Source organism: Pelodiscus sinensis, chromosome 1 (assembly GCF_049634645.1).
Source record: "Pelodiscus sinensis isolate JC-2024 chromosome 1, ASM4963464v1, whole genome shotgun sequence".
In the NCBI taxonomy this organism is placed as follows: Eukaryota; Metazoa; Chordata; order Testudines; family Trionychidae; genus Pelodiscus; species Pelodiscus sinensis.
This window is the reverse complement of record NC_134711.1, coordinates 182,006,422-182,031,638: the sequence shown is the minus strand read 5'-3', so window position 1 is coordinate 182,031,638 and position 25,217 is coordinate 182,006,422. Positions and strand designations below refer to the sequence as shown.

At 43.7% G+C, this 25,217-nt stretch overlaps 1 protein-coding gene across 2 annotated transcripts in view; it reads left to right on the top strand.

Annotated features, from left to right (window-relative positions):
* The window catches only part of TIAM1 (TIAM Rac1 associated GEF 1), a 289,451-nt gene that overhangs the window by 85,451 nt on the left and 178,783 nt on the right, over positions 1 to 25,217 (top strand). For both annotated transcript variants that reach the window (XM_075910641.1, XM_075910650.1), the window contains one exon: positions 5,554 to 5,633. The gene's annotated coding sequence lies outside the window, so the exon portion shown is untranslated. The remainder of the gene's footprint in view (positions 1 to 5,553; positions 5,634 to 25,217) is intronic.

Genomic DNA, 25,217 nt, shown 5'->3' with positions numbered 1-25,217 from the left:
TACAAAAAAAGCACTGGCTGGCATATATATTTGTATAGCTCAATCTGGCATTCATTGCAAACAGGAGTATCTATCGACCAATAACTTAATAAAAAAAAACCAATATCAGTGGTTTCCTCTGAGATTCCCCTCTGCTAATCTCCTCATGTGACTGTGACCAAAATGCCTGGAGACTGTGGTGGGGAACTCAGCATTACTGCCACAAACAACAGAATGTGGCAACGTTAATTCAACCTCAGCATTTGCTTTACCTCATTCTGGTTTTTAAGGCATACTGACAAGAGTGCAATTTTCAAAAGCCTGCCCGTTTTATTTTTTGTTCAACTAAGGCAAGGGCGGGCGATAATTTTCAGTGGGGGACCACTCCATGAATTTGGTAAGTGGTCAGTACCACCCTTTTCTATGCTATTAATGGCAGGGGTGTAGGGTTTGGGATGGAGTTTGGGTACAGGATGGGGTTGTGAGCTGAGGCACAGGGTTGGCTGCAGGAGGGGGTATAGGAAGGGTTGTGATGTGGGGCAGGGGTTTGGGGAGTGGGACAGAGTAGGGAGCTAGGTGCCTCCCAGCCAGAGCCTGTGTTTACTGTAGGTGGCTCCCAGCTGGGGGCCAAGTGGAACCCTCAGATAGGCTTCCTGGCTGCCACAGACCCACACGTCACTCAAAGCAATTTGCTGCTGGGTTAGCATGTGTGTCTCTGTATACCTCATGCCCGTTGGCGGGAAGGGGGCAAAGGGTCTCCACATGCTGCACATGCCTGAAAGGACTGTGGCTGCAACTCATATTGGTTTCCAGCCAATGGGTGCTGCAAGGATTGTGTTGGGGGGTGGAGGCAGCATGTAGAGACTCTCCCTCCCCTCAAGGAGCATGCACCATACAGTGACACACACGTTGGCCCCATCACACATACGCTTTGAACAGTGTGTGGGGGCATGGCAGGTAGGAAGCCTGAAGGTCCTGCTGGGCTGTGGGGGGCCAGAACCAAATGTTTGGTGGGCCAGATACTGCCTGTGTGCTGTATTTTTCCCATACATGAGCTAAGGGGATTCTTGTGATAGGGTGTGGTCACAGAAGACCCTTTGGGGCTGTTTCCCAATGTGCTGATTATGCCACCAACATTTACCGCCTTCTTCTCTGTGGCTCACCACCACCCTGTCCTGCTGGGCCAGATTCTCTAGTTTCCCCCAAACAAGGCACAGAATTGGGATAACCCCTTCCCAAAGAACAATGCAGACTTTGAACCACTTCAGGTCTGGGAGAATGCAGTTCTAGGGCACAACACTCAGGAAACCAATCTCCAAATGGGATCAGAACCCCAAATAAATCTGTCTTTCTCAGAATAAAATGTTTATACAAAGAAAGCTCAATGAGCTCTCTCTTATCAGTGAAAGAGAGATATGCACACTGGTCGTTTTCCCCGGTAACAGTTATTTACACTGGGTTTGATACTAAACAAAAGAGATTTTATTAAGTGCAAACAGTAGGATTTAAGTGGTTGCCAGTAAAAAGGGACAGATCTAAGTATGTTACAGAATTAAAATGAAAAGAAAATGCATAGCTAGTTCAAGCAGGTCCTTACGCTAGAAAGCTTGTCCTTATTTCAGGCATGTCTTCAAGTCAAAGATGAATGTTTACTCCAGTTCTCTTTGTTGTCTTTGTCTCTTTGTATTTTAGTGTGCCAGGCCAGCCAAAGGAAAAAAGTATGGATAGCTTCCTACTGTTTTTATAGACTCTCCTTGGTCGAGAATATTTGTTGACTTTCCCTTTCTCCCGTGGACAATTATCTGGTCGAACTGGTATCCTGGTATCAGATAACATGTCTTCCTAAGACCAACCACTGTGTAGACTTAAAGGGCAAACAAGGCTGTTCTTAAGTCATTAAGTTGATTGCCCAGCTGTTAAGGCTTCCTGGGGGTTGGGATCTGGGATGGGGCTGGCACAGAGAGTGGGGTGCAGCCATCTGAGAGAGTTGTGGCAAACAGAAGCTATTGGCATCATCCTTACCCATCTTGGCTAATTGCCTATGAAGGTCCAAATGTATGTCGTTGTTTTTTGAACCCTGTTATAGTCTTGACATTTACAACATCCTCTGGCAGAAAGTTCCATAGGTTGTGTGTTATGTGAAGAAATATTTCCGTTAGTTTGTTTTCAATTTGCTGTCTGTTTCATTGGGTGACAGGTCCTTGGTTATGTGAAGGAGAGAACAACACTTCCATATTTACTTTCTCCACATCAATCGTGATTTTATACACTTTCCTCAGAACCCTCCTTAGTTGTCTTTTTTTCCAACCTGAAAAGTCCCAGTCTTATTAATCTCTCCTTATGTGGAAACCGTTCCATACTCCTAGTTATTTTTGTTGCCCTTTTTGGAACCTTTTCCAATTCCAATAAATCTTTTTGAGCTGGGACGACTAGATCTGCATGTGGTATTCAAGATGTGGGCGTACCAGGGATTCAGATAGAGGCAATGTGATATTTTCTATTTTATTATCTGTCTCTTTCTTAATGATTCCCAAGATTCTGTTAGCCTTTTTGACTGCTGTGGCACGTCGAATGGATGTGTAACTAAATGTAAATTTCGGACCCAGCTCCACAGCTTCATTGAAGTAAACTAAGCTATGCCAATTTACATAATTTGGGGATCAGCCTGGGTTATTTTGTCTATGTGGACCTTTGCTTCATTTCATGGAATTCATTTCATGTGGCACAACTCATAGTTTTAAAGGTTTCCTTTCAGAGCCGTTGCCTTGATCAGTACTGCAGACTTTGGCATTATTGTTCTTAACTGTTACATATTTTAAGTGCAGAGAGGTTTGACCATGATATTTGGCATTATTAGCCAATACAAGACTGTTCACGTTGAATTATGGGTATATAAAACAGCAGTAGAATTTTTAATTGGTTGGTTTTTAAGAAAGCAGGTGCTTCCTTTCTGGGTTTAAGTTACTAAATTCATTGGGGCATTTCAACCTCTTGAATTTAAATTCTCTGATCATAAAGAACAAACCCATTTTCTCAGGTCTGGAGGCTGACATTTGCTTACCGAGATTAAGAGGGGAACACTAGGCTCATATTTTCTTGCTGGAATGGAGAGGTCAGGGGGAACTTTCCACACTGATGTGACTTCTTTCACTTAGGCGGAAATTGCTTGGGGGTTATGAGGAGTATATGTTAAAGTCTGCTTAGTTATTTGTCACGGATTTGATAGTACACCATACTTTGTGACGTCTGGTGTCAGGACTTGTGATGCTTTTAAGGCACTTTAGTTGCAAACAGTTTAAATAGAAGAGTAAGGCTTTCCTTTGCTTCTCCCTAGGCAAATTGCTTGTTTTGAATAACAAACAGTTTTAAACAAAAAGTCCTCATCAGACAATTAAGTTCACCCCAAACAATATTATGATATGAAGCTATGACATACAGCTGGAAAGAATGATCACAGTGAAACACATTTTGAGGATTATTTGCATAATGCTTCATATTTGTCATTTCTTCATCAAATCACATGTCTAGTTGCTGACAGCATGTGGGTGATAGTGTATTTGCTTGGCAATAATGATCTTCTGTTGCTTAGTCAAATATTTAGGCTATGTTTGTTTAAGTATGGTCAGATTTGTTAAGTGAGAGCAGTATCGTCTGTTTGTCTGTTGCTAATTTAGAGTCAGTCTAAACCAGTGGCTCTCAAAGTGTGTTCCGTGGCCCACGACAGTCTTGCAGGTCGGCCATGGCTCAGGGCTTGCCCCCCCACAGTTGGGAGCCTGAGGTGGGATTCTATCTCCGCCTCCCACAAGTGTGGTATGCCAGTGCCAGCTTCCCACAACAGAGGGGAAGGGGGCCAGATCCAGCTTATGGGGGAAGGAAGCAACTCCGCCTAACTGGGAAAATGGCAGCGTAGGAAACCACACACCTGGAGGCTTTCCCTGCTGCTCCCATTGGCTGGAATCATGGCCAATGGGAGCACAGGGGGTGGTGGCTGTGAGTGGCGGGAGGTATGGAACACCTCTGGAGCACCTCTATCTCCCTTATGCAAGATCCCGCATCTCCACCCCGCTCCTGCACCTTCCCTTCCAGACCCCCCACCCTTTGCCAACTTTTGGCAATAATGATGTTATGTTCTTATAGCCAGTATGGGTAAGGAATGGTGTCCCTAGCCTCAGTTTGTCAGAGGGTGGAGATGGATGGCAGGAGAGAGATGGCTTGATCATTACATGTTCGATTTACTCCCTCTGGGACACCTGGCACTGGCCACTGTCGGCAGACAGGATACTGGGCTGGATGGACCTTTGGTCTGACCCAGTATGGCCGTTCTTATGTTCTCTTGCACCCTGTCTTCTGGCCAGACCCCGCACTCCTATCCCCTCCTGCACCCATTTTGTCATCATAGGTGGTTAGCTGGTGGGCTGCAGAAAGGTCTGTATGGAACGGTGTGGGACACAGGCCAAAAAGGTTGAGAACCACTGGTCTAAATCAAATTGGCCCAAAATTTAAATTTTGCTAACCACATACAAACAAAGATGAAGCGTTGGCAAAGATGATGTTCAATAGAAATGTTTCAATTAATTAAAACAGTGCCCAGAGAAACAGTTGCTTTTAAACAAATAAACATTCCCTGTGAGTATTTGCAACTCAAGAATAGCAGTTCTGAGAATTTGGAGTGGAACTAACTGTGTTTAAAAAAAAAAAAAAGTGTTCAAGCAAAATATAAACAGCAATAAATAATGTAAAACAAGTTTGGATTTAAAAAAAAATCTTTTTTAAATAATCTGGGGTGAGGTTGGTAATTTAGATAAGGAAATGTGTTTAAATTATATGACTAGATCCTCAGCTATTTTAATGTGGCATTGGTCCATTGAAGTCAATTGAACAATGCTGATTAAGCCTAACTGTGGATCTTGCCCTTGAATTTTAAGTTGACCCTTTAGGTTTCCCCCATTTATTTCCAAAAACCAAAACACGGCAACCAATGTGTCTGCACCTCCCTTATCTTCAAGACACTGTTCTGTTGTGGGCAGTCAACACATGCTTGTTAAGCCTTTTTTTTGTTTTGCATAATGCTTCACTTATTACCAGTCACTCTTCCTTTGTCTTTTTTGTCAGACTTCTTTTTTTGCTTCCTTGTGTTTTGATCTGGCCCATTTATTCATGGTTTTTGTTTCTTTGGTAGGACATGAGTTTCAACACTGTGCAGAAGTGAAATGAGTGGTGCTCTGTTTTAAATGTTAAGACTTGTCATACAGAGTGTTTCAATACATATAATCACATGAGCAGATGCATCTTTTATCTAAGGCAAATATATCCACAAATGTTATAGAATGATGACAGCACTAAACCTGGATAGTCTGTCACTAATCTTTGCAAAGATACAAAGCTGATTTAAAAAAAAGAATTCCCTCTAGGCATCATATAACTTGCAGAACACAGAACAACCCACACTTTTTAAAGCTCCCCATCCTGTGTTCATTATTCTCCACACTTCCTCCATGTGGTCACTTTAAATTGCTGCCAGCTGGCCTATTTATTGTGCATTTGTTTTACTGCTTCTAATTTTTGACTTTTCAGAGAACCAGACAAAATCTGTGGCTTATGCAAATTCACAAGTTTGAAACCAGCCCACTCTTGGAAAGGGAATATACTGTAAGGTAAGGCACAAAGAAACTGGATTCTGCTATTAGTAACATGAATGTGGATGAGAAGTAACCCTATAGAGCCAAGTGTATATACATTGGATCAGAATCTGTGTGTGTGTGTGTGTGTGTGTGTGTGTGTGTGTGTGTATCTGTTTTAATTTCAGTGACACCTGCTTGTTTCAATTTCAGAGATCAGGATGGTGTCTTTCTCTAGGTATTATCAAACTGACATGTCTAATCTGCTTCATTAATTTCTTAATAAGTATATAGTAAAGCAAAATGCCACATTTAATAATAAAGACAACAAATAACTGAATAAATATGGAATTGTTGCAGAGAAATAGTATGAGATCTGTGAAATGAAGAGGTTCGTATTCGGCCTAATGCAGAGTATTCAGTAACTTTTTGTCAAGGTCCACATTTCTTGGTCAAGGAGTAGACTACAGAGAATGTAATAATTTGAAAAATGATAATAAGTACATAAAAAGATTTGGGGTCTGTACAAAAGCATCTGATGATTTAGATTTGCCCCCTGGTCAGCCTATTGACTACCTGTGATGAGAAATCCTTTGAGAAGTGTGAACCTAGCTAAAGAATCTGTGTAAGGGTAAACAAAATTGTGAAGTTAGATGATATTTTCAAAGTGTTTCCATGGTACTTGATAAGAGTGTAGTTTGCAGTGGATAATGATATGTTTGTCATGTAGAACATGTTAATGCTGCCAATGGCAGCAGTCTGAATGATGACCTTGAAACCCAGTATAAAGCTGACATCTGTAGTTATAAATGGGTGCTTTAGGAATTGATTTAAGATACAGAATGACAGTGCTCTTAAAAATAAAAATAAAAGAAAGTAGGAGACTTTTTCCCATTTACAGGGTTCTTTTTCTTTTTCTTTTAAATTAACTACTGACTTATGGCTTGATAGTGAGAGGTGCTGAAGCCAATGGGAGCTGCAGATGCTCAGGCCCTCTTAGCACTGCGTCCTGAAATTATAAACTTTTTAGTGTGGAAAGTGGGAGATTATGGGTCAGGTTTTCAAAAGCATCTAGGTGACTCAGACAATTTGATCTCATTTTCAAAAGCAACATAGACTCCTACGTCCCACAACCTTTCAATGTGATTTCAGCTTTTCACTTTTGAAAATGTGACCTAGGCTCCTAGGCCACTTAGGTGCTTTCAAAAATTGTATCTGTAATCTCTCCTTGACTTGACACACAGGTGGGTAACACTATCATGTAGCAGGGGAAGTGCTTTAGAGGCCTCCCAACCCTTTACTTCAAACAAGCTTTGTTACATAGAAAGGTAATTTGAATATGAGGTTTGAACAATCTGAAAGTAGAGATGTAAAACAGGTTATTTTACTAATTGAGTAGTTGACTAGCCAAGTAGTTGATAAAAATTCTATCGATAGAGAAAGGCAAACAGCTTAGTCCTGGCTCACACCAGGACCAAACCCCACTGCAGCTCTGCCGTTTAAACGGCAGTAGAAGCTGGGCAGCCTGCCCCCCCTAACAGGAGCTGCTGCAGCGAAGCAGCCTCTGTCCACAGTGGCTGGCCATCTGGGACCTTCCATGGGGGACAGCAGCAGCACGGGAGAGGGGCCAAGCGGCACCGCCGAGACTAGGGATGTTAACTATCAGTTAATTATTAGTCGATAAGGGGGGATGGGCTCCTGCTGTGGCTCTGCTCTTTAAATGCAGTAAATAATACAGAAGCAGCGGGGGAGAGAAGATAGTGCTCCTGCCAGCATAGGCTCCTGCTTCTCTCCACCCCCTCCTTTGCTGCCTCTGATACAGAGGCAGTAAAGGCATGGGGGAAATGCAAGTAGTTGACTCGACTACTCTTTTGCACTCCTATCTGAAAGTGCCTTCCCTGCTTGTGGGGTAATACAGTTACCTGCATTTCCTTTTGAGGCATCTCTCATTATCTTTCGGGCACTCTAATTGCATTGCTGTGTAGAGCACTCTCCTTGGGGAGGGAAATTCTTTTACAGCTATCCTTTGATACATCAAGTAATCATGAAAATCAGACAAGACCGAGCACACATCATACTGGTAGCACCATCGTGGTCCAGGCAGACCTGGTTTCTGTACCTGCAAAGACTGGTGATCACCACTCCTCATGCGATCCCATGACAATGCAACCTTCTATCCCAGCATCATGGCAGGACTCTCCATCCGGATCCGGTCACACTTCACCTCAAGGCCTGGCTCCTTTATGGCTTCATGATGCCGAAATGTCCTGGTATGACAGGATAGGACAAATACTAATCAAAAGGAAATGAGATTCTACCAGAAAAACCTTTACCTAAAAATGAAAGAGATTATTTACGTGGATATGGGAAAAACATAACATTCTGCCCTCCATCACTTCCCTATCAATTATATTGGAGTGCCTCCTCGAACTGTAGGAATCAGGTCTCTCTTTTAGCTCAATAAAAGTCCACACAGTGGCAAATGCAGTGTTTCATCAACCGATGGATGGAGTCTCTCTCTTTTTTCACATCCCATGACTAATCGTTTCTTAGCAGGCCTACAAAACACGTTTCCCCTGGTAAGACCACTAATCCCTTTTTGGGATCTCAACCACGCCTTGAAGAGTCTCCCAAAGCTGCCTTTTGAACCACTTGCCACATGTTCGTGGCCGCATCTGTCCATGAAAGTAGCCTTTATTGTAGCTATCACTTCCAGCAGAGGGGTTGGCAAGATAGCCATTTGGCCAAGGGCAGATCCCCCTTACACAGTAAGGACAAGGTCACACTTAGACCTCACCCAAAATTCTTCCCTAAAGTTCCCACACCCTTCGGGAATGTCTACACTGCCACCCTAGTTCGAACTAGGGTGGCTAATGTAGGCATTCGAACTTGCAAATGAAGCCCAGGATTTAAATATTTTTTTTATAAATATTTTTGCAAAGCTTTTTCCCTCTCTCCAAAATTTTAAATGTCAAAACATTTTTCTCCTGCTATCTTTGGGGTCTCCATCACCTCTCTTCCCCTTGATGAAAGGGGCAAAAGAAAGGAGTCCAAACTTATTCCCTGGCAGTGGCACTTGCTCACATTTTCCCATCTCACCGTGTTATGCTATTTCTGACTCTCTTGCCTCTTCAAGAGAAACTTTAGGTGCTCCGCTTCTTAATTTGTATCTTGTGTAGTCAGCAGCTTCTCAAGCCTGGCCAGTGTTTGTTCTGTAATTTAGACTTGGCAGTTGCTTAAACTGTTTAGGCTTGTAGGAGCGTATTTTTCCTCTTTTAACCTGAGTTGTAGATAATTGTATTATGGTGGTGTGTCAGAGTGAGCCTGCATCGCTCTTTCCTACTCTCATTCACTCTTCTCATATCCCAAAAGCTCTCGTGATGTCCTGACCCATTCTTGCAGCCAAATTAACTTTGATACTGCTCTTAGTTTGGTCACCCAGAGTGATGATAGACGCACCAGCCTCCTATGTGAGTCTACTGTGGGCCTGATCCTGTGCCATGGAAATCAAGTGACAGCCGGTTCAAGTCCTGTATAAGCTCTTGCCCAACCTTAGCACCTGACCTGTGATCTGTCATAAGCAATATGGTGAGCTGTCTCCAGATTGCCAGGCTGGTTTTCCTGGTGTGTTTCCACATAGTACTTCTATAAGGAACTCCCTCGTTTCAATGGCAATGGGTTTCCTTAGCTACTGATTGCAGGTATGAAGGCTCAGATTGACCCACGGTCTAAGATGTATTTCCTTCAAGTCACCAGATACAGCATTCAGCATAACTAAGCTTACAGTATCGGATTGCTGTTTCAGTGCAAATAATGTAGTTGATTAAATCAAACCCTGTTATTGCACTGCAGTATGCTGCTGTGCTCTTTCTGACATTAGAAGAGTACATTACTTGTTTTGGACCTAAAGATATGCCTGTGTAATTCTCTGATATTTCAGTGTCTGTATTTTCATCATCTTTTTAAAAGGGGAAAAACACATATAGAAACTTATATATAGAAGCATCTGTACTTGTGTATCCACTGTACCAATACATCCCTCCCAAAACTTCAACAGTTACAGCAGATGGCATGTCAAGCTTCTGATTGTTTAATTTCAAATTAAATTTAATATTTAAGTTACATACAAAATTATGGGAATTAAAGAAGAAAGAAAACAGATTACACTTAAAATAGAGAGGAGAAGAGAGAAAGGACAGATTTATTTAAAGCAAAGCAATTTAAACCTCTGATGTGAATAATGATTTAAATCAGCAAGAAGACAACCTTGGTTTAAATCAGCGATTTCAATTTTATTTTGCATTTGCACTTTAGTTATTTTTGTAAAGAAAAGCTGATTCTCACTAGCTGGTAGCTGTTGGATTAAAGTTTAGGGAATAATATTGGTAGTCACAATTTCAGTTTATTTTAAATACTTTTATTTTTAAAAAGCAGTTTATTTAAATCCAAAGGTACAATTTAAATTGAAATCTAATTTTTAGATTTTAAAAAATCCAGTTTTTTTAAATTAAAAATTCAGTTTATTATCCCACCTGGAGGAAAAAAGTGACCAGCAATTTTTAAACATTATGATATTCAGGGTTAGTTACAGTACTAGTATAAAAAAACTGAGTCTCTGTGTTCATGAGCTTGCGTAAATGGTTAAAATATATGGGAAATCTTAGCAAAAAAGTGGTTTAACTAAGAGGAAATTATGGAAATGTGTTTGCCCTGCATTAAAACAATGAATGTCCATTCAAGCAAAAAATGGATATCAAGTTGCAAAAAAACTGCTGAAAGTTTTCCTCTAGGCTTAATTTTAGATCTTACTAACATGCATGTTGAGTAACTTTATGCATATGTATAGTTCTAATGAGTTCTGAATACACATGTGCTTGTTTGCAGGATTGGGGCTTTAATTTGTGCGTGACCATAGTGAATAATATTTTTTCAACCCACTCAGTCTCTATGGGAGATTTGTCCCTTTTCCAAATGCTGGGTGATTACAATTTTGTGTACAGTTTATTCTTTTAAAATTAGAGAAATGAGAAATTAGAAATGCAAAAAGAAAATGTAACTGCAGAATTTCAGGGTTTATCCCTGCTCTTGTTCTGCTTCTTGTGTGTCCTCATTTAAGTGTTTACCACACATTATGACAGAAAGCCAGCATCAGAATAGCATTTTGCCATCTTGTTTTTCAGCTTTTCTTTCAAAACAGATCGAAAAATAGAATTTAAATGATCTGATTCAGTGGGTTAACTTCCTGTAACCTTGGCATTTTTCTGAGTAAGATGCATTGATGGTATTCAGTGTTCTAAATGTCCCTTGTGCATGAAATACCCTCCCTGCTTATTTCTATCAGGTTATTTAAATCCCTCCTGAAAACTTCCTTTTTCTGAGATGCTGTCAATAGATGAGTCATTGAGATTCACTATCTGATACCTGTGTCTTTATTAAAAGATAAAACAAACCAGCTGTAATGGGTTGCATTACAGGGGTTCCAGTGGGTCTGTCACCCAGTGTGCTGATCATGCCACTGAGCCCGCCAACTTGCCCTGTGGGGCACCCAACCACCCTGTTCTGCTGGGCCAAAAGCTCTGGTCTCCTGCAGCTAAGGCACCAAGTTGGGGTAACACCTCCTCCCTCCCCGCCGCAGAGCAACACAGATGCTGAACCAGCTCAGCTCTGGGAGGGCTCAGCTATAAAGCCATTGACAGCACCTCAGGAACACATCTTAATAATGTAGTGTTTTATGTTGCATTTACTGTTTAAAATCAGCACAGGTTTATCATTAAAATTTTGGTTTGCATATTAGGCTAGATCTCTCCCCCTTTGCGATAAAATCCAAGGAAGGGTAGTGTCTTGCAGACTTGCTTTCTTATTCCCTTGGGAGGGAGCAATTGGGCTGCCTCATTGTGGAGTTAACCTTATGCCCACTCTCCCTAAACCTTGTAGATGCTTCAGGATGAGTGGGTGTTGAGGCCATCCAAGGGGAGGTCCTGGGTATCTAGCCTTTCTCTGTTTTCTTGGGGGCTCTGATCTGGTCTCTGGTTTTTCTATGAGATCCTTGGCACAGAGGAGTCTCCATGGGAATGGGCATATTTAGATTTAGACTGTAATCTCTGGTGGGCATGGTAGGAGAAATGGAGAACCATAATGGCTGTTCTCTTCAAGTCTCAGCTCCCTTCCCCCGTATGGATCTTCAGACAGATGAAGAGTCCTCTGTTCTCTGTTGCATTACCTGTGTGAGTAGTATTTTCTTTAAAGGAGGCCACATGAGGAAAGACAAATGGAATTGTAGAACAGAATTTTTTATACAATACTGGGGGCTGTGTTCCCTGCTCACTGTGCTCGCCAACCTCCCTCACGGAGGGCAGGCAACCTCAACTCTCCCACTGGCTATCAGGGAGGGCTGGGCTGCAGCTGCACCAGCCTCGGTCCCTTCTCCTCCCCTCCAACTTGGGCCCCTCCTCTCCCCCATCCTGCCAGCCTGGGCCCCTTCTCCCTCCCATGCCACACCAGCCCAGGCCCCCCTTCTCCCTCCTTCCCCTGCTGTGCCATCCTGGGCTCCTTCTCTCTCCCTCCCCACCCCCACAGCGCCAGCCTAGACCCCTTCTTCCTCCTCCTCCTCCCCGTGAGCCAGGGTCTCTTCTCCCTCCCCCCAACTCCAAACCCTGTCCCTCAGGCGGGGCACATGCCAGGCCCAACTCTAATCCCAGTGGCTGAGGAGGTACAAGGGTGCTTGCCCACCCTACGTGTGGCACAGTGAGATGCAGGTAGTTCCATGTGCACACGGCGCTTTGTGGTACTGCAGCCTGCTGAAGTGGGGAAAGCAGCCACTGTCCTGACCTTTCCTCCCGCCCCCACATGCTCATTGCCCCAGCCCTGCCCGCATAGCCCAGGGCTGCCCGTCCGCCTGCCTGCTGGGAGTGGAAGGGAAGGAGCAGACAGGTTGGTGCAGCAGCTTCCCCAGGTGGTTATGGGGTGCTCTGGAAGCCATGGTAAGTGCAGCCGCTGGGGAGGGGTTGAGTCTCCTCCATGGCAGCTGGACTCCAGGCGATCAGGCACTGTCTCCGGCTCCCCAAAAGCCTGGCAGCAGGGGAGCCATCAAGAGCCTGCTGCTGGCACATAAGCCCAGCTGGGCGCCCCACTTCTAGCACCTGTCCCTGGACTGCTGTCGGGAGCACTGTACCCTCCTGCCTCCAACCCCTGGGCTGTCACCGTTGCAATGTGGGGTCTGCCGGCTACTGTGCCATGTTTCTTGGCATTGAAAGCCCTGTGGGGTGGGGGAGGAGGAAGGGGCATAGGGGCTTGGTTTAAAATAGCAATTCCAAGTGGTGAGAGGAAGCATTGAGGTCGTGCTTGAGCTGACAAAGAGGGTAAGGGGAGGATCTCTTTTTTTTTTTTTTTTTTTTTCCAGATCTGCTACTGAATCTTTAATTTTTACCTGGGCAGACAACAAAACCTGGCAGAAGGCTCTGCTTAATGTCTTCAAATGCAAACCCCCATGCATGACATGCAATTATTCTGTACTCAATGTGCTAATGTAATAATACGAGCCTAGCAACATCTGGTGTGTAATTCCAGGGACTTTGTCTTAATCTGCCATTTATTTTGGAAATAAATTAGTGGCAAATGGCACCAGCCAAGCCATCTCTGTTTTCCATGTGCATGGGAGCTCAGCCTGTAAGTCAAAGCACAACACGCACCCCCCCCCCCCTTTTTTTAAAGGGGTAGAGGGGATGTTCTTCCATTGTAGCATGGGGTTATGATATGGAAAAGTTTGAGAGTCACTGTATTAAAGGATTTTAGGAGATGAACACTTCAGTGCTAGTCATTTGAAGACTCTGTCTGTGTTTTGTGCTTATCTTTCTATTATAACCTGTTAAAAGAGTTACCTGGCCTTGCTCGGATCCTTAATTAATGTTTCTTTTACTTCATTTCATTCAGGGCTTAAAGTAGGGCTTGGGATGAGGGATTCAGTCTGCAGGCTGCCCCAGGGGGAGAGGACTACCCCAGTCCTCACGCAGCAGTTTTGCACCAGGTGATAAGCACCTGTCCATGGTGCCACTGTAGTTCCAGCAGGTACAGCCAGGAGAGAGATGCATGTCTCTAAACGACATCTGAGTGGGGGGGAGGCTCAGAGCTGGGGTGCCCGCACCCAGCCTCTTTCATCTGCCTAGTGAGTCTGTCTCTTTTATGTATGGTCTTATGAGAAGCAATCCCATTCCAGGCAAATCCCATTGTCGTTGCACAATCAAGCCCCGACCTTGCTTTAAGTTATGATAAGAGGAAGCTGCATACTGAATATGGTGGTTCTAGCTCTTAGCGTTTGAGGAGTTCTTATACAGACAGACTCACACATAGACAGACTCTCTCAAATATAAAGAATATACACAGAAACATTACAGTTGTAAAATCAAGCACTCAAAAGTTGGAAAATGCCAATATTAATTATAAATGCCAATTATATATTGTGGCTATATGAGATAGTGTTTAATTACATGATGATATACTATTTTCCAGAGGATACCTGCTACATTCACTGCACAGAATGGATAAGTTTTATCCTCGAGGTTCAATTGTGGCCTTAGGCCTTGTTTACTACACGCTGTATAAACCTTTCTGTGAAGACAGAATGATTAATTTAATTGTGGTTTTTTCTGTGATACTCATCAGTAGTATCTGTGCTTCTCAAACATTAATTTAATTATTTGCAATGCACCTATCAGTATTGTTATTCCCATTTTATAGACAGGGAACTGAGGCACCAAAAATTGAAATCAGCAATTTACAAACCAATGTTGAATGTTCAGTTTGATATGCCTAGGACCTGTGTGATGGGGTGGCTGCCCCTCACTGGCAGAAAAGGGGCAAAAAGCAGCCATAGAGTGAACTATGCCAGAGGAAGCCAATTAGAAAAGGGCTGAGAGGAGTAGCCAATCATGGTCTGGGAGGCTCGTAAAAGAAGGGCTACAGAGCAAAGTTCTGTAGCTGACTGGAACTTGAGGGGAGAAGACCAGGCTCCTAGCAGAAGGAAGGAGCCTCAATACCTGGGACAATTCAGTGTTGCAGGCAGGGACCTCAGGAGTTAGTGAGCACTCCTGGTGAGTTAAAAGGGTCTGCAGGTAGGGTTGACAGATGGTTTAACAAAAAATACCGAAAACTTGCCTGACCCCCTGCCAAAAAAAAAAAACAAAAAACCCACCGGAAAAAAATTGTCGAGGAACAAAAAAGGGGGAGGCCAAAGTTGTTAAGCAAACAAAAAAAGGGGGGGGGAGCCAAAGTTGTTAAGCAAAAGTTGCACCACTCCGTCCAATTTGGGACTACACACTAACCACTAATATACCCACCCCTCCCCCTGAGCCAGGCCCCCTGCAGCATCCCCCATCCCAATGCACTCACCCCTGCCTCAGAGCCAGGCCTCTTTGGTGCCCCCCCATCCCAATGCACTCACTGCTGCCTCAGAGCCAGGCCCCCCAACAGCCCCCCATCCCAGTGCACTCCTCCCTCCCCCTGAGGCAGGCATCCCCAGCATTGGGAGCCCCCACTCCAGTCAAATCTTCCCTCTGCTCCCCGCAGACCCAGGCACGGAGGAACAATCTGAATTTTAAAGTGGCTGCTCCTGCTGTCTGGCCTGGCTGCCTCAGCTCGCATTGTATAGAGGGAGGCATCACGTGGCCAGCTCCCAGTCTCTGCTGGTCACGTGGACCAGAGCAGCATGCGCTCTGCTCCCACTCCAGCCCAGCACCTCCCTAGCGTGGCACGTGGCAAGTGTCTCCTCCTGCCCCCCTTCGCTACGCCTCTGCCGCACTCCTCACTCCCTCACCAGACACAGCAGGGGAGAATTGTCTCTGCCAAGCTTCTGTCCCAGGGAAACAGGAAATACCGGACATTACACATGTCCGGTATTTCCTGATTTTTTTTTTTAACCGAACGGAGCCCACAAATACTGGACTGTCCTGGTGAAAACCAGACACCTGGCAACCCTACCTGCAGGCTGAGACCATAAAGCAGTGTTGGGCTTGTATCTCATGGTGGCCTTGTATCTCAGTGGGCCACAAGATTGTCATAACGAAGACAGTCTCCACGTGTAGGGTTGTTTTGCTAACTTTTCTTGCATATCTAGTATTTGCAGGGTGTGCTGATTGAACCGTAGCAGCGCTTTGATTGGATGCAGAGGGAGTGCATGGCTCTCATAGTCAATGTTGTATACAATCAGCATGCACCTCACTTCACGTGCCCTTGTATTACATGGGTGTCACATCAGCAGGAAAAAAATGACACGGATGGAAACCACTAGAATCTGGCCGCCCTCTGTGTGGGCAACAGTAAGCAAACTGTCTCACAGGTCACTCATAGAACCCCAAGGGCCCATGGGCAGCCCGCAGGGCCACAGGTTGACCACCAGTGTCCTAAAATAAGGGCAGAGAAGGGTATTGGAGTCTCATGGGAAGCGGCCCCAGGGCAAAGGCCTTTAATTGCTAATGAAGTAGTGGCCGGACAGAGATTGTGGGTCCCTCAGAAAGGGAGAACACAGAGTGTGGCACAGCCAGAGGACACTGTAGTCCTGGGAATGGTGGGTCCTGGAATGAAAGTGAGGCTATGTCTGCACTACCAGGTTATTTCAAAATAACACCAGAAATTCAAAATAAGCTTACTCCTTTTCACGAGCAGGAGTTATTTCAAAATAATGAGCTAGTTGCTTTGAAATAACAGGCATGGTAGTGTGGACGCCAGGGTACACATGCCCTGGCAGTGGTGCAGCACCACCACAGGAGGAAGCCTTGGTGAGCTGACCTAGTTCCCCTGACAGCCAGCAGAGGGTGCTAGAGTGGTGAGTCCCACTCTGTCACACACTGAAACCTATGGGGTCCCAGTACCACTCATTTAGCTCAGCCATCATGATGACAAGTGAGTGGGACTGCCACCCAATGAGCCAGGTCACAACTCCATTCACACAAATTTGGTTGTCAGGAGCTCCAGGCCAAACTTGAGTGGTGCTGTAACCCTGGAGATTACAAAGCTCAGAGCCGGGAGCCAAGCCCAGCCAGTCCCGCAGCACAGCAGCTGCAGGAGCCACCACCCTGCAGTGAGTGCCTGGCAGGATCTGTCTGAAATTACCTCAGGGCTTTCACCCCCAGACTATTTACTAGGTCATGACTGGCCATAAACATTTACAAATGGGTCCTCTTGAGGCCCAAAAAGTTGAGAATCACTGATCTGTAGGATTATAACTGAGTTATAAACCTCCCTCTGATATTTTATGACTTTGTGAAAGTCACTTAACCTTCCTTTAACCATCTATAAAATTAAGATAATTCTTATGAGTTGAGCAGGTTAATTTGTTAGTAATTTTGTTAATTACTTTGGTGACAAATAGTGTTACATAAATTATTGCAATGACTACTCATTATGATGCTTCATTTTCCTTCTGTAAAGATTGTACTAATACAAGGACAGTTCAGTTCATATTATTCATGCTAGTGACATTGGAGTTAGATACACAGGATTTGGCCCATAAATAATCTCTTTCTTTCTTTGTTTTCTCCTGCTTATGTTTTCAGTTAAAATGACACTATTGGATACAAAGTTTTACAGTGGTGACTCTAACTTTCCCTAACTCACTCGCTTTCACTCTTGGCAGCTTCCCCTAAAACTAAATGATGTGAGGGGCGAATCTTCTGCCTACGATATAATGTGACTATTTGTTCTTTTATTACTGAAACTCCTTGGTGTTACTCAGGTAAAAATCTTTTGAGTACTTCCTTTGCTGTTCAGGGGGTTCAAATAACACCCGTTGCATGGGACAGTTTGAAAATCTGTAAGTGCTGCTTTTCAAAAGGTGTCAGGGCTGCTCATTTGTGCATTTATAAAAAGACCCCGGTACTGCTTTTTTTTGTTTTTGTTTTTGTTTTTTCTCACTGTTGCAAATCAGGAGAAACTCCATTTGGTTTGGTGGAGTTGCTCAGGTTAAAAAATCTCTGTAAATGAAAGGCCCCATATATGTTCTGGGTCCAGATTAAAAGGAAACTTTAATAAACATTTTCATAGAGAGCATTTAATAAAGTGTGAAATCTCAGGAGCAGGAATATTGTGTCATATTTTAGAAATTAAGCATTTGAAGCTGAGTGGAATTTAGGAGTTTGCCTAAAACAACATAAAGTGAAAATTAAGCTAACTGATGATGAGCCGTTGTTTGGATATTCTCAGTAGGAGCCAGATGCAAAGTCAATAGACTTGTTACTGATTTCAGGCTCCGTGAAAATCGATTATTCAGAGTCTCTCTCCTGTTCTTTTTTTCCTTTGTGTATCTGTTTTCCTCCCACATCGTGCTGTTCTGCTTCATGCTGGTTTATAGCACCTTCTCGTTGGCTTGAAATGCTGTGAAATTTAACAGTGCCAGTATTCTTTCCCGTTTAAAATAAATAAGGCTTGGAAACTGTTAGATCTAAGATGCTGGTTTTATTTCGGTTTGGGCCTTAGGGCTTGAACCTGTTAGAAGACCTGAGTCCCATTGTTTAACACATTGATGCCTGGAGAGCCTGAGGTTGTAATTCCTATTTTTAGTGTTAAAAAATCTCGACAGTTAATGTGAACCCTGCAGTATTTGTCACCTGACAGTACCTTCACCAATGATGTTCCTCTGATTTTCACTATGATTAGAACCATTGGTAGAAGTTTGAAATAAGGATAACTTAAAATATATCCTAAGAATGATAGCAGTTTTTTGACTGTTTCAGAGAAGGTTGGGAGAGAGATTTAAATTCCCTGGATAAAATGCTCTTTGGTGATTTGCAAACAGAAGTTAGAAACCCTATTTTTAAAGCTGTCGCTTGCTCTGCACGCATCATTGCCCACATAACACATAGTAGTTTATTGTGGTGTTGCTGCTGTTTGTGGGTTGCTGTTGGTGAGTCAATCCATCTATAGTTCTTATGCAATGTAGCTGGCCACAATGATAACAAGCTTCCCCATTTGCTAGGCCACATGATTGGAACATCTGTATATGTCCACTAGATACGTGCATCCGGAAGGTTTATATTATTGTGAAGATGTTGCCAAAGTCTAGAAACTCAAATTGGCAGAGTATGTGAGAGAGATTAGCTATTGTGGATGTTTCTTAAGAGCTTGGTAACTAAAGGGGCTACACAGGAAAACTCTCAGTCCAGCAAGCCCTTATGCACTTTTAAATTTTGCACATGTGAATAATCTAATTGATGGCAATGGGACTGCTTCAGTGTAAAGTTAAAAATGTGCTGAGCATTGGCAGGAGCGAGGCTTTAGTTTTTCATAGCTCATAATCACAAATGCAACAAATATAAGACAGCAGGGGCAAAATAAAGCACAGATTTTAAAAGTAATTTTATTTACCCCACTGCTCGTTCATGTATTTGTCTTGTTTGTTTGATAGGAGAATATCAATTAAACAGGGAAGCATGCCAGCTCCGTACCCAGCCACCACTCCTCAAACCTAATCCGTTACCTTTCAGCTGTTCTTTGCAGTGCAATGGTAAACATTGGGTGTCAGGTTAGTGTATATGTGCTAACCTCTTGAGAAAAATCCAGTGGATCATGAGCTTATTTCTGTAGAAACAAAATGGAACTGTATGTGTCTGTTCAATATATGATTTTTAAAGGTTTTTTCCTAATCCCAAATAAAAATATCAGTCTGAGATATTTAGTCTCACATTCAGTGGTTCTTGATGTCTGTATAGCCGTGGTCACCAACCCGTCGATTGCGATCGACTGGTCGATCGGGAACCCCTGACCAGTTGATCATGAGGTAGTGCTGGCTTCCTGCGGGGTGGATGGAAGTCCAGCAGCTGTGCACCACTTCTGGAGTTTGAGGAAGTGTGCAGGTTGCTCCCCCTCCCCCAAACATCCGGCGCAGTACCACAAAGCAGGTCTGTGGCACGCCAGGGACTCTCTGCGCGGGGGGGAGGTAGGAGTCCCCAGAGGAGGCGCGCGCCGGGGTTTTCCTTCTCCGCGTGGGAGGGGAGAGAGAGTGATAGAAGTCCTGTGAGGGGGAAGGAATCCCCAGAGGAGGCGTGCGCTGGGGTTTCCTTCCTCTGCGTGAGCGAGAGGTTAGAAGTCCAGAGAAGAGGTGCACGACCAGACTTCCCTCCTATGGGGGGGAGGAGTCCCCGGAGGAGGCGCATGCTGGGGACTCCCTGTCTCCTGCAGCAGAACCCACTGGCACTTTTTCCCCTGACCCCCACTGGCACCCTGTCTCCTGCCCCAGCACTCACTAGCACCCTTCCCTAGTACCATGTCCTCTGCTCCCACCACTACAGTTGGGGCCACATTAGTGAGGTTGGATGGGGGGGGGGAGGTTGGAGGTTGTGTGGCCCCAACTGACTTTTCTGTGGGTCAGTGACCCCTGACTCAAAACAGGTTCCCTGCCCTTCTCATAAATAAAGACAATGCTGAAACATTTTGTGTTTGACATAATATTTTATTTAAAAATGAAGCCTGGCCAACAAACCCCCAATTGGAGCCAAGCCCCCATCTGGCCACAGCATTAGAACACTCCTGTACCGCCCCCCCCCCCCCCCCCCGGATCCTAGGTCTGAGCCTATCATACACTGGAACCCCCAGTCCTGAGCCTCTCACATCCCCAAACTCCTGCAGCCCCTCATCCTCAGTCTTCTGCCACAACACTCCTGCACCAACTACACACTGCCCATCTTACTCCCTGCCCTGAGCCCCTCTCATACTCCAACTCAAACTCCTGCACCCTAACATCCACAAGCATGTGGCTTGTTCAGTATCCCGACCCCAACACTCCCCATCCTGGAGCCCTCTCCCCAAGCCAGCACCCCCTTCTCCATTTCCTCCTGCATCCAAATTCCCGCCCAGACCTTGCACCTCTCACCGCTTCCCACACCCAAATCCCTCATTCCCACCCCAGAGCCCACACATCATGTCTCAACCCAGTGAGGGCATAGCTAGACTGCAGGGCTGTGTCTACACTGGGCCACTTCCTTTTCTGGAAAAGCAATTACGATCTACTGTAAAATTGTCAGTGTTTTTCCGGAAAAACTATGCTGCTCCCGTTTGGGCAAAAGTCCTTTTCCGGAAAAACTGTTCCGGAAAAGGGCCAGTGTAGACAGCACAGTAGTCTTTTCCGCAAAAAATCCCCGATCACGAAAATGACGATCGGGGCTTTTTTCCGGAAAAGCGCATCTACATTGGCCACGGACACTTTTCCGGAAAAAGTGCTTTTCCGGAAAAGCATCCTGCCAATGTAGACGTGCTTTTTCCGGAAATACTTATAACGGAAAACTGTTCCATTTTAAGCATTTCCAGAAAAGGGTGCCAGTGTAGACGTAGCCCAGGAGTTTTTCCAGGATTCCAGAGAGATCCTGGAAAAACTCTTCTGTATCTAGGAATGCGTTTGTTCTTCCTCTTTTTTTAGGGGAACAGCAAAGATGGGCTTTCGGTAACTCCTGTACACCTCATTCCATGAGGAATAAGGGGGCTTCCAAAAGAAGGGGTTTTTCTGACATTTGGCCCAGTCTAGACAATTGAAAAAAAAAAAAAAAAAGCGGACGTGTACCCTGATATAAGGGTTGGGGATAGCATGTGATGGAGAGGAGGCGAACAGAGGGTGGGGCTTCAAGGAGGGGGTGGGGTTTTGGGGGAAGGATGGAGCAGTAGATATTGGCTTGTTCTGACATTCTTGGACGTAAAAAGGTTGGAGACCACTGCTGTATGGAATCTTTAGAGGGGTAGCCAAGTTAGTCTGTAACAGGAAAAACTTAAACAATAAATAGTCTGGTAGCACTTTAAAGACTAACAAAACATGTAGATGGTATCATGAGCTTTCGTGGGCACAGCCCACTTCTTCAGATGACCAGAGTGGTGTTAGTACTCTTCCTCTCCAAGTGCAAACTAATTGTTCTTACCAGCCTCTTTTACTATCTAAACTTTAAGGTGCTAATAGACTATCTGTTGTTTTTCAGGAAAAAAAACAACAAATGGTCTGCTAGCAACATTTGTTGTGTTTTTTTCTATCAGACTAACTCGGGTGCCCCCTGAAGCTGTTGTTTTTCAATTTTTTCTGTTTCAGACTGGCTCAGCTTTCCCTTTGAAACTTATCTACCCACTGCCTCTTTTCTCAACTCCCCCCCCCCCTTAATTTTTTTCTTCTCCCCTCTCCTCCTTCCCCCATTTATTCTTGGTTCTGGACATCTAACACTCCAATCATCTGAAGAAGTGAGCTGTACCCATGAAAGCTCATGATCCCATCTACATGTTTTGTTAGTCTTTAAAGTGCTACCAGTCTATTTAGAGCTTTTAATGTCTTTTCTAAAAAACAAACAAACAACTTTTTGGATTGTCCAGAGCTGTTTTCAATTTTTGTGGCCAATAGAAAGGTGAAAGAGTGCTGCGCTGAACTTTTAAATGTCACTTCTCTTCTGGGAAGTGATTCTAAAAGTGGCATCATGGAGTTCCAGCAGTACTTTCTTCCTGAAATCTAGATCAAATATGTCTAGTTTACAAGTTAAGAGGATTCTTAAGAAATAAAAGACGACTTGCCCTGAAAACTCAGCCTATGTTCTGAGAGCTAAGCTGATTCTTTCCTTCTTTCAGATCTTCACTGAGCACAAGGCTGATTCAGGCCAAACTATACTCTCACCCCGGAGCAGTGGGTTTGCCTTCAGTGATGTCCTACATGACATCGCTACCACCTTGCTAGAGAAGAGTAAGTTTGCATAGGTGTTACTCAGGAGGATGGATACCTGAAGGAAATGGCTTACCAGGTATAAGTGATGGCATAATTTGGCCTATAGCACCTTATTAGTGAGCCATAATATACATGGATGTAGGGAATTTCTAGTTGTATCACTAGCTTTTGCTAAGGAAATTAAATAGAAAAATGAGGATTTTTTTTTTTAGTTTTTTTTTTAAATAAATAAAGAGAATAAGAAAGGATGAGTTTGAGTCACTTTGAAGTTGTGAGGGGAAAGGGGGGGGGCAAAGAAATCTTCAATCTAGGTATGGCCCCAAATTAAATGAGTACTTTGCCTTGATTTTCAATGTAACGCAGATGATATGGAACATATGCATGAAGGCAAGTAGGACTGATGGAAATGAGTATCTGGAAATGGAAATTATCACATCTGAGGTGGAAGACACACTTTACAACTTAATTCCCTGAATGTGTGTATGTGTGTGTATATATAATTTCCATTCTGGAATACAGAAAGAACTAGCACATGGGGTGCTGCTTTGATAGCAGAGGCTTTTGATAAATCTGTGTCTGAGGGTAGAACTGTCTGACTGGAGAACAGTCAGCATTGGACTTGTATTTAAGAAAGGGGAAAAAGGTGATCTTGGGCAAATCTAACCTCAATATTATGCAAGGCTTTAGAACAAATTTGTGAAGAAGAAAACAATTAAATTCACAGAGGTAATTGGCAAAGGGGATGTAATGTAGCACAACATGGGCTTACCAAAGGTATCATGCCAAACTAACTTGAATTCCTTCTTTGAGAAAATACTTGATTTGATATATAAGGGAAGTGCAGTAGATCTAATTATTGGGCTTCAGTAAAGCATTTGACATGGTACCACATGGGAAATTTTTAGATAAATTAGAGAAGAGGAGGATTAGCATTATAAAATGGATAAGGAATTGGCTAAACGGGAGAAGGCAACAGGTTATGCTGAAAGGCAAATTATCGTACCTGAGGGAAACTACTAGTGGAGTTCCCCAAGGATAGGTCTTAGGACCAGTCTCAATCAATATTTGTATTAATGACATTGACACAAGAAACAGGAGTGTGCTTATGAAACAGGCTGATGATACAAATTTGGGGAGCATTGTCAATACAGTGAAAGATCTGAATATTATACAGGAAGATTTGGATGCCCTTGAAGGCTGGAGTGACATAAATGGGCTGAAATTCATTAGTACAAAGTACAGACTCATGCACCTAAGGTCTAATAAGAATTTCTGCTACAGGCTGAGTTCTCATCAGTTGTAAGTGATAGGGGAAGAAAAAGACTGAGGTGTGTGGGCTTATCACAGGATGACTGAGCTACTAGTATGACACATCTGTGAAAAAAGCAACTATGGAAAAAAATAGGATGGATGAAGCTAGACAATTCCATTAGTGACAGAGAAATATTAATATCCATTGTACAAGGTGCTGGTAGACCTCATTTGGAATAATACTGTGTATAATTCTGTTTAGCCATGTTCAAGAAAAATGAATGTAATTTGGAAGGGCCTCTTTTTTTAACCCTTCCTTAGAAGCATCCAGGATAGCCATGGCTGGAAATGAGTCATTGGATGTGGTGGACCAAGCTCTGAGGTGGCACTAAGCATTCTCTCTCTCTCAGGTGCTTGGCTGAGTCATGTTCTGTCACATGCGCAGTGTCTAACTGATTGCCGTATATGGGATCAGAAAGGAATTTCCTCCTAGGTCAGATTGGCAGTCACCTCTTAAGTTTTTTTTTGCTCTCTTCTGAGGACTGTGGGTGTGGGTCACTGGCTATATTTCACTTAATAATTTCTGTACCATTGCAGGAACCTCAAACACTAATGCACTTTGGTCTCTCCTATTCTCTGCCTGTGACACATAATGGTTTAGTCTTCTGTGGGCTGTAGTGCTTTATTCTCATTCTATTATTGGTGTTAGTATGCAGGGACTTGGCAACGTTCCATTTAGGGATTTTTTTTCCATTCATGTGTGGAATAAATTTTATGTCAACCAAGGCCTGTGTGAATGTGCACCACCAGTAGAAACAAAAGCCTATCTGAGGGTGCTCCTCTAATCCGCTGGGTGGCATTTGGTGCTCTCCTGTGTGGTCACACAAGTGCCCAGCTTAAAGGGAACACTGGTGCCTGGTGGTATTGGTGACATGATATACTGAAAGTTGGACTAGATGAGCTGATGGTCCCTTCTGACCTTAAACTCTGTGCCTCACTGGATATGTCTGCATAGCAACTATCTATATTTCATGCCAGCTGATATGGGCTCTGGCAGTGGGCCTGTTTCCTTGCTATGTAGGTCTCTGGGCTTGGGTTGGCATCTGAGCTCTAGGACCCTGCAAGGTGAGCCTGGCAGTTTACACAGCAGTGAAACAGCCCTATAGCCCAAGTCCCACGATCCTGAGGCAGCTAGAATGAGCCAGCTGTGGGTTTTTCTTCCAGGTGTACATTCCTTCTGAGATTTCTTGAATATGTTTGATCTTTCTGATCAATGCTGAAACTGAAGTGCTGAATCATAAAGCTTACTATAGTCATCTTGCTACACCAATTTCAGCTAATAGCAAATGTCTTTGACATTACTGGCATTGAATTCTGTCCTAAAAGATGCATAACTAGAAGCCAAACCTGTGTAGATAAAAACTGCAAAAGGCCATCATAATAGAAATTGTGTTTTCTGTTCCTTCCTCTTTTTTCCCCCTTGTCTGAACACCATTTTAAAGCAGATCCAGGGAAGATACTAATGGTTCAGACTGCATGAGTAAGTGCGTTAATACTTCCTTTGCTCACTGCAATCAGAGAATTCTCCAAATCATGCACTTATGAATGTAGAAAGTGACAAAAGTACACAGCATTTTCCTAGGATAACCCCATGAGAAATCTTAACCACTTAGCCTCTGCTTTGTAAACTAAACCAT